Here is a 10,277-nt window from a genome sequence, read left to right on the forward strand (position 1 = left end):
CGAACACCCAAACAGAAGCATACACCAAGCCTAAATATATAAAATCACCCATATTTCATTAAGCACATTAAATAAATACTTTATGTAGATATAAATTCATTAAAAGGGAATTTATTTTATATTAGTAAACTAACCAATATAGACTTTGTTGACTTCATCTAATAACCACTAGCTCTAGATAAATTCCAATACTCTTAATCTCAATAAGAATCTCCCTTGGACTTGCAAAATGTTCGGGGCTTCTGGTTTTTGTTCCATTAGAAAGTGCACTGACAGTATCTATAAAAGTAGCCTGAATACTTCCATATAATTATAGAAAAAATAAAAATTTGTTATGTGCCCTATTACATGAGATAAAACGGGTATGCTCACACATAAATGAATAATTGTTAATCACCTGTTGCTTTAAATACGACATGTCCACGTCTTATACAGACCCAAAGAAGGAGAAGCCTTTTCAAGCTCTGATTTCAGCCCCTAAATAAGATAAGTCAATAATTAATTATGATATGATCAAATAAGTAGAATAATAAAAGCATAAATGTGAATAACAAAAATTACATGTTTCAGCCCCTCATGCAAATGATTGACTTCATGTGATATGTGGCATTTAAGAGAATAAATTGACTCTGTTTCTAAACTTTCTTCACCACTCTCAGCACAATGCACCCTACAAAGTCAACATAAAGTCAAACAAAATAAAATATTTGATACCATATACATTATTTAATACATGAAAATGTTATGTAAAGTAAATGCAACAAGTGCATACCTGCTAACAAGGTCAATGCCAAAAAGTCCCTTCACTGTATCGATACTTTGACTGTAGATTAAATTAAAACAATATAATGGTTAACAATTTGAAAAAATAAATAAATAACTCATGTCTGTATTGAATGTTTTCTGTTTATAAAGAAATCATGAACAAAAACAAAAACAAAAAAAAATACCTGGAACCTGGAGATCTAAGGGCTTGAGATTGGTACCTGATTGGCTAATTCCAACCAAATATGTTCGACAGATGCAATAAATTCTATATAGATGTTAAAAACCCCAAATGAACGATTAGATGTTAGGGTTTAGAAGAACAATTACCGATTTCTTGTATCGATCTCTCTCAGCAGCAGTACAAGCCTCACCAGAACACATCAACCTGTGCTCGTTCTTCCAGTAGATATCTGGAACATCATAAGGCATAAAAGTAGATCAATTACGAAAGTAAGAATCAATAGCTAATTAAGAGCGCAGAAGAGATAAAAAGTAAGAATGAGCTAGATAATGCACGATCTGTAACCATTAACTTATCAATTAGTATTTTTTTTCAAAATAATTGTGTTTCAAAATAAAAACTCAAATAAGAAAATATAAAGAGATTGGGATTTCAAATCGTTCAGTAAACAATTCTTCCTAGAATTCTTCGTCAACTTGTTTATCATCAACCCCAAGTCCAAAGAAAAACACGAGGATGTATCACTAACTTAGGTCAAAAAGCTAGGCAAGGACAGCATACCTTAGAGTAGGAGACGTGAGAAGGTTCTTTTTGGCCTGATTCAGTTTCGTTCTATGCCGATGCCAGTTTTCTTGGGTCGGTTCAGTGCTCTAGTCTCGGTTCAGGTAACAACTCAATTCATAACTCGGTTGGTTGAGACATGTCTACCTAGTTATTCTGGAAACATAGTCGATGCAACTCTGAATGCCCACCTATACCTAGTCCTAGGATGAGTAGTCCTGGTCCTAGATCAAGAATACTAAGTGGCTCTATAACCCCATCACATCCAAGAGCGTGTGGGTTGAACATCGACCCATCTGCAAACTGGCCTGATGATGTGGTTAGTGGAAGACAACAAAGTCACAGACATGTCCTTAATCGGCTTCATGTACACTTCATTGTATATACTTTCCTCCTCAAGAAAAGACAATACTTAGCCTGTCTTCCAGGACATCTTCTCCTTGGCATTTCATCATACACCTATTAGGCATCATCACAAACATTTATCAACATCTCTCACCATGTAATTATTTCCAACATAAAAAGCAACTAATCTAATGAAATTAAACACTATTACATAAAGTAAATGAAAAAACAATCATCAAACATTGAATAAAATGAAAACCAAATAGTCAAAATTGATTGAAGCTATGAATAAAATGAAACCCTGATTCATGTAAGAATCAAAAAAGAGTATTGTTACACAAAATCAATAATACAAAAAGATCAATCACGTTAGCTATCAAAAGCCCTAATTTCAGAAAGGAAGAAAATGATGAAGAACAGAAACAAAATAAAAAAAAGATCAATCACGTTACCTGTGAGAGAAAGAGGGAAAGTACAATTGAACCGGACCAATCTTGAATGGAGAGAATATGGTATGTATATACACCCTTTTTGTCTGAAGAAGTGCATTTAAGGTCCGGTCGTGTCGATTGGATGCATCGTTTTCCTGGAAGTGGTGCAAAAAAAGAGTGTTGATTAAAGGATTCAAGGTGTGCAAAAAAAATATAACAACAAGACTTCAGACATTCTATAATTTTTTATGGTGATTCGATATTTTGCCATAAACAATGAGAAAAGTTGAGTTTAGGGCCATTGTAATCTTTACATACCCATTGATAGATATGGTGAAACAGGAAAGATGAGGATCACGGGAGTGAATGAGAGTCGGTGGGTAAGAAAAATCAATCGTAAAGAGAGAAAAAACAAATGGTGGAGTCCGAGAGAAAAAACAAATTATGATGGGTAGCTATCATTGTTGGTGATGTTCGATTCATCAGAAGCCCTAGTTCTTCGCTCAATCGTCTATTTTGTGAAAGAAGACATTACCATTGCAAATGCGTTATGTTTGATTAGGGTTTACACAGAGAAGGAAGTGAAAGTCGATCGCAGAGGAAGGGGTTGCAGAGAGAAGGAAGGGAGAGAATGAAATCGATTTGGTGGGTGTAGAGAGTACACAGGAAGAGGATGGCGGGTGTTCAAAATTTTGGGGGATTTCATTTTCCCTCGGACACGCGCGTTTCTTAAAAAAAATATAAAACGACATTCACAGATGACGCACAAGTGCCTTCCGTGTTTTTAATATTTTTACATGAGACACTAATTTAAAGGCACTCAGTAATGCGCGACATAAATCCTTAAAATTTTTGAAGAGATGATACTTTTTTAATGTCACTCTCTAATGCGTAACATAAATCAAAGAGCGTCGTGTTTTGCGCGTCGTAAAAGGCTGTTTTTCTAGTAGTGGCCATTAGTGATGATGCACACCTTTAGCGGCGACAAATAACAAGGAATTTAGATGATACCGCTAGTGTTGTGTGTCGCCGCTAATGATATCCTCGTTATTGCGTTGATTCTTTGTAGTGTGAAGATGTTATTTATTTAGAGGATAAAAAATAACACTACCATGAGATATCACAATTTTGTGTAATATAATATATAACTAGGAAAAGGCACGTGCGTTGCACGGGTGATGAAAGTTGTTGACATAGGAGTACATGTTAACATGTTTACACAGATATTTGTACGTATGGTAATAAAGATAAACAACTGCTTTTATAACAAAACTGGATGATGAACTGCTTTGCTTGACTTGGTTTTTGGTTATATGTTTCTAGCCTGCAAAATTTGGACCATGTCTTCGAGCATAGTGATGGTTGTCTCCATAAGTGTGATGGAGTGATTTAAGCTTTCCTTCATGAGCTGGTTGGAAGAACTGCAGGAGAGCAAAGTTCTTAAGGTGAAGGATTTGAAGGTTGAGTCTGGATCGTGGTTCAGGTTGTTGATTGTTTGTAGTCTGGTGTGAAGGTTGTTTGTCAAGTTAGTGTGGGTTATTTTGAGCTCGTCAGGTCTTACATGTTCTTGGTGTAGCATTCTTGTGACAACGGATTGCATCTTCCTTCTGGCCTCTTCTTTTTGGATCAAGGTTGTGGTTCTTGTGTCCATTTTGTCCTTTGTTTTGAATTTGTTTGATATGATTTCGGATGTTACTTGTTATATAGTAACTAAGATGTAGCTAGTTGGTGTCATTTATGATGCTTACATTTTGTAGGTGTGTATTGTCTGAGCACTGCATGGATAAGGACAGGGTTTGTAATGATGAGTTTCTAATTTTCGTATTTACTTTTGAGGGAGAATATACTTCAGTGTTTTGTATATACATATGTGGGTCCGTATAATATAAAAGTAAGTAAGAATAGTGTGAAATGTAATAACTTGAGTTAGATTATAACGTATATTGTTTAATTGTAATAAGGTTAAAAGATAGTAACACTAATATTCCATTTATTTATATATTACTATGGAACTGATTGTATCTCTTAAAATATGAACATGGTTTTACTAGGCAAAACCGTAATTACAAGGTATCCGAGTCTTTCATTGTACGTTTATACTTTCCAATCCTTTTATGGATCGATCTAAGCATGAAAGAGATGTTGTCCTCCATGGACTGGTCCTCGACTGTGGCATCTTGAAGGATGTTTTTTAGGATTTTTGAATTGGGGTGGTCTGCATGTGTGGAGATGGTGGTATGAGAGCTATCTTCCATGGTGAATCCCTCTTGTAATTTGGTTTGAGCTGCTTCTATAATGTCTGCTATCTCACGGAGGTAAGCGATAAGTGCGAGGAGGACGCTGTTTACTTCTTCGTTCTTCATGTGCTCTGTTTTTAGGTTGGAATTACTAATTTGCTTAGTGAATGTGTTTTATAGGCTGTGTTTGTTATTATATAGTACGGTAAAATGACAACTATTTTTTTTATTAACGTGCACATATGTATGTTTCTCTACGTGGCATTCTTGTTATAGTAGCTTACATTAGTCATGCCATGTAAGTTTATTTAGGTCATGAGGTGCCTTGTTTTTAATTTTTTTGTAATACTGTGTATGGTAGGCAATGATGGACTACATATATGACAAAGTAGTTAAGATTAACCTAAGGGAAAAAAAGAGATAATATTTATGTACCTGAGGATATTATTATAACTTTTTTTATATATTATTATTTTTGTAGATGAGATACGTGTAAGTTATGGTACAACTATTGTCGGTGTTTCTCATGGTTTTACTTTTTGTTTTATCTATGAAATTTGTTTTTCTTCATTAATTACTTTATTATTGTTCCACAAACGTTTGGCTTTCTTCTATTTTGTGTTTTAGTTACATTTTTTATTTTTATTTTTAAATGTGTATTAAAATATTTGGAATGGATGTTTGTTTATCTTTATTGTAATATTTTGTTTAATATGGATTTGTGTATCTTTATTTTGTTGTTATTTGAGTATGTTATATTTTATTAGTTTGGTTATTCTAAGTGGACTTCAATTGTAATTTTAATGTTATTTTCTTATAGTGGCACCTTGTTGTGAGCCAGGAAAAACAGCTACATAATATAAATAATTTTTTCACAAGTGAACGTGTAAGTAGAGCAAATTTGGTTGTTGGATTTTGTTCTTCATTGTTGTATACTTCTATGTTGGGTGCATGAAATACATATAGTTAAAGATACATATATTTAAGAGTTTGTGTTTGTTTTACACTAATGTGTTATGTGGGTTACACGGGACGTGAAGTTTAAGTAGTACTTATGTACATACAACTACTCATGTAAGTAAACACCTATGGAGAAAAGTAGTGAGGATTGATGTGAGTGCTGGAATACTCTTCTTAGTGAGGATGGCGTGGATGTTTTGCTGATGGTGGTGTTTCCTTCTTATCTGTTATTCAATAAAAACGTATTAGCTTTCTTCTTTTGAGGGTGTTTTAATTGTGTTTTATGAGTTACCTGGATGTTCATATGTCAGATTTCTTCTAACTTTTGACTGGGGTGAGTTAGACGATGATGTAGGGTGGTTGTCGGTTGTTTTGGAGGGCAGTCCTATTGTTGGAGGTGGTGTTGTTGGTATTGCTGACTTATGGATGTTATTTCCTTCAACGTCGGTAACTATGAAGCGAATGTTGTTTGCAGTAGATGTTTTCATCATTTGGATGGCCATTTTTTAGTGACGCCTTTCTTTTCGTTGATGATGGATGGTATTTTTTTCTGTTATCTGGTTCATTTTCATTTATTAGCTTGTCTGATGTTGTGGCCGTTAGTTTTTGCACAGTGTTATCTGATAGAGTGACATTCATTGAATAAGTCGGGTCCGTGATGGCTGCAGAAAGTTTGTACCTGTATAAGTTGGTTATGTTTCTTTTAGTTAATGTAAAGTTCATGTGTGTTATCTATCTTAAAGTAGAGTTATGTTTCTTTTAGTTAATGTAATGTTCAGAGTACGCTGTACCAGGTGTCTGTGAATTTGAAATCAACGATTGATGTTGTCACTGTAAATGTCCTTTCCTGTAAGAGGATGTAAACGTTATGATATAGATGTGCTGGGATATTGTCAGTATATTTGGGTAATAATAGATTAGTGATATGCCAAAAGATCAAAGTGACTTTTGTTCTTCATGTCAAATAGTGATATTGGTGGTGTGGATATTGCGGTTAAGGAAGTAGGATTTGTTGCGAAACTATCATTTTTTTGTAATGGTTAGTGTAAATGTATATAAGAATGGTTTGTATGACGTGTATTTTGATTACCTGTTGAGTAATGTGGTTGTTTCTGCGATTGGTGGGTTGATGTAAACATAACTTGCACTCGTTGTTCCTAGCATTAGTGAACCTATAAGATAAATTTGTATTAATGTTTTACTTAATTTGTTTTGTATAATTATATGTCATGGTTTGGGTATCATATAGGACATTATTCTGTGTGTACCAGCAACCGGTGCGATTTTAACATTTGTTACAGCTATTACTGTAGGCCCGACTGTGTTTTCAATGGCTGCATGGTTAAACTTGTCTGACACATATGTGCAATCTCTCCGAAGACTTATAGCAATTTCTTAATCACTGATATGGACGTGTATCATAGATGTTAGAAATGTTAAAAATGTATTTGGAAACACAAATTACTTACAAATCATTTCTCAGAATTAGTAGGAGGAAAGGCTCTTTGTTTTTCTTAAGGCAGTCTCTGAACTTGACAAATATTCCTACAAAGTCTGCTTAAGTAACAATAAGTTACGTAGGTAAGATTATTGGGTTTCATGTACCTGTACGACATGAGGTGTTTGGGTATCATGTAATTAGTATTGGTGTGAAGTCATACCTGGGGATTGGTCAACAAAGTCTGGTATCTGTTATTTAGATATGAAATGAAACCAATTTTGGGGGATTGTGCTGGTGTCTGAGAGAGACGTGATAGAAGAAGCTGTCCCAACAGCAATATATATTTCATTATCTATCCATTTTGGAAAGGAATCTGGCTCTGCGCATCCATATTTGGAGAGTGTGTAACACTTAGAAACTTTAAGGACGGATTCTACATATCCCTGATCTTTTCTTTGTCCTGATATTTGGATTGCATCACCCTGGGGAGTTAAATGACAGTGTAAGTTAGATAATCCACTATGCATAATTCTATAAAAGCGATCACCCACTTACGTATTTGTCAACTGCTAGATACCAGGTTTCATACGTACGCTGTTGTGGTTTCCATGTGCGCAGAATACGTGCTTCAAGTTTCGTCCCGGGAGACCCATACTGTAACTCCTAAATGGTTGTGAATGTTTCAGACATGTTCTTGCTGTTACAGTTAAACAAAGAATAAACATGATAATTTCTTTTATAATACTGTAAATCATTTTCAAATATGAAATCAGTGTAATGGCAATTAATAAGAGATAAATATCATAAGATTGTCTCAATTTAGAGAAGTAAACAATGATTTCAACCTCATTAGTATCTATTCTACGTAAAAGGTCTTTAAAAACAATATTCTTTGTCTTGTTTTGTGGTGTGTTGGCATGAGATTCTATTAGAATTCTGATTGAATCTGGTGACGTCGCACAGGATAATGCAACATACAATTGACCGTGAGCAAACACAGGTTCGGGAATGTAAATGCCAATTTTTTCAGAGATTAACCCTGGCTTTTGTTAATTGGCATGGCATAGCAAACCTTAATTGGATACTGTTTTCTAATGAAAGTGAAAGGCAGATCAGAGCTTTTGTAGATAAACTTTATGCATGGCAGATATACTCTCTTTCCAATGGATGTTCCAATTATTATAGTTGCTTCTATTAGCATTGGTAATAAGTGTGACACCATTAAGCATGTTCCATTGTATAAACCTTCTCGTTGGTTTAGGTTCCTGACTAACATAATGGGCGTGTTAACTTTGAGTAAGAGTATGTGTGGAGGCACGCCAGAGAAATTCAGTTCATTGAGATATTCAGGTGGGTAAAAACTTTCAAATTGAAATGTTTGATGCCCATTTGATTCAATCGAATCAACACTTTTATAAGTTGTTGCGCTTCCAGGAGAAATGTTAAGGATGAAGTCATTTATATGATGTGTTGTCTTGTTTGTTGGGAATATAATTGCCCTTTCTGATAAAGCAGTTGGGGATGGTTCTGTAAGGATATCATTTCCATATACAAAACATACAAGACTTTGTAAGGCTGCTTCTCCTGGAGGAATGATGAGTGAGGATGGTATGTCAATCCATTTTGTGTCTGTAGTGTCAGTTACATCTGAATGTCCTAATTCTCCATCTCCAACTTTCAATAACCATGATGCAAATGTTGATACAGAAAAGTCTGAAGTGAAGTGACTGTTACCACCGAGTAACCTCATGTTATGGTTCAAATTGTAGACCGTGAAACATTGCCATAGATATGAGTTTGGTAAGGTTAAAGAAACAATTTGTGACCTGCTGCTTTTTGGAGAGATGGGTAAAGTTTGTCGGAAATCACCACCTACTAAGATTGCCATCCCACCAAACAGCTTATTGTCACATTCAAGTATATCTCTTAAAGAACAGTCCAAGCATTCAAAGCAATGTTTGTCGGTCATTGAGGCTTCATCCCATATGATAATTGATGTTGGTTCCAAGAGGGTAGCCAATAAACTTTTCTTTTTAATGTCACATGTTGACCTTTCTTACATGTCGATCGGTATGTTAAATCTGGAATGAGCAGTCCTTCCTGAAGGTAAGAGTAATGAGCCATAAGAACTTTACTATGTGCACATGCAAACCCTAATTGCTTGGATCTAGGTTTCTCTAATTGAACATTGTAACACCGAAAATTTTCAAAATAATTTTTCACAAATATAAAAACATTCCTCATTTAATTTTCATAAAACATTAAGTTTAAAATCCCAATTCACAACATACAAAATCCCAAGATCACATATATATCAAAAATCCCATGCGTGTGTACAGATCAAGCCGGCGCCTTCCCACGGTCATCGCTAGTACCTGAAACAACAACACTAACACTGTAAGCACGAAGCTTAGTAAGTTCCCCAAAATACCACACATAAAACACGTATTAGCCACTCGAGGCCATAACTCTATGGGTCCGTGCACCCAAACTCTGTGAACCCTCAGATTCTAACTCTGTGAACCTTCCGGTTCCAACTCTATAAACATGCACAGCATAAATCACATAGAAATAATGTAGTACAACACATCACTTACACATAGCATACAAATACTCTGATCACATAACTCTGGTTACCTACTCAAGGAAAAGTATAGTGAGAAGACTCACCTCGCGTATCTCGGTAACTCACGAATCCTGGAAATCCCTCGTGCTCGATCCTTCGAGCTCTAATCCTCCTATAACATCATATGTCTCTCATTAACACTTTTTATCACTAAGGTTGACTATCCCTAAGAAGTCAACACAGGTCAACTCTGGTCAACGGTCAACTTTGACCGGACTCGGCGAGTGCACTAGGGCGACTCGACGAGTCTAGACGTTTTCACCAACTCTCTAGGATTCCCTTTTTGACACGTCGAGTACTCCCCTGAATCGACGAGTCCCACCTGGTAAGAATCGCGGGGCCACCCCGACTCAACTCGTTGAGTCTCAAGAACAACTCGGCGAGTTCCAGTTCGACTCAAACCACCTGTCAACCCTCTCTAACTCTCCCTGACTCACTGAGTCAACCCATAACTCGGCTGGACCACTCACTGAGTGATTTAAGGGCAATCTTCAAGCTACTCGCCGAGTCTGTTCTTCAGACTCGGCGAGTCCATGCCATGCATCAACTCAAACTTGCTTCTGAGGTCAGATCCGCTCCAACAACTCATAGATCTGGCCCTCCTAAGCATATTCATCACGTAAAGTCCAAGACTTGGTGCTCATAACACACTCCTTGACTCACAAATGGTGTTTTGACCTCAAACACAAGGACCCCAATCCAAAACCCCCATGGATTCATAAAAAGC

At 35.9% G+C, this 10,277-nt stretch overlaps 1 long non-coding RNA gene across 1 annotated transcript; it reads right to left on the minus strand.

Annotated features, from left to right (window-relative positions):
* Positions 1-541: 541 nt before the first annotated feature.
* LOC128128652 (uncharacterized) lies at positions 542-980 on the minus strand. The gene is made up of 3 exons (XR_008226652.1): positions 951-980; positions 773-823; positions 542-670 (listed from the first exon to the last, which is right to left on the minus strand). It is a non-coding gene; the product is annotated as an uncharacterized LOC128128652 (long non-coding RNA).
* Between the last annotated feature and the right edge of the window lie 9,297 nt (positions 981-10,277).

Source organism: Lactuca sativa, chromosome 9 (genome assembly GCF_002870075.4).
Source record: "Lactuca sativa cultivar Salinas chromosome 9, Lsat_Salinas_v11, whole genome shotgun sequence".
Taxonomy (NCBI): Eukaryota; Viridiplantae; Streptophyta; class Magnoliopsida; order Asterales; family Asteraceae; genus Lactuca; species Lactuca sativa.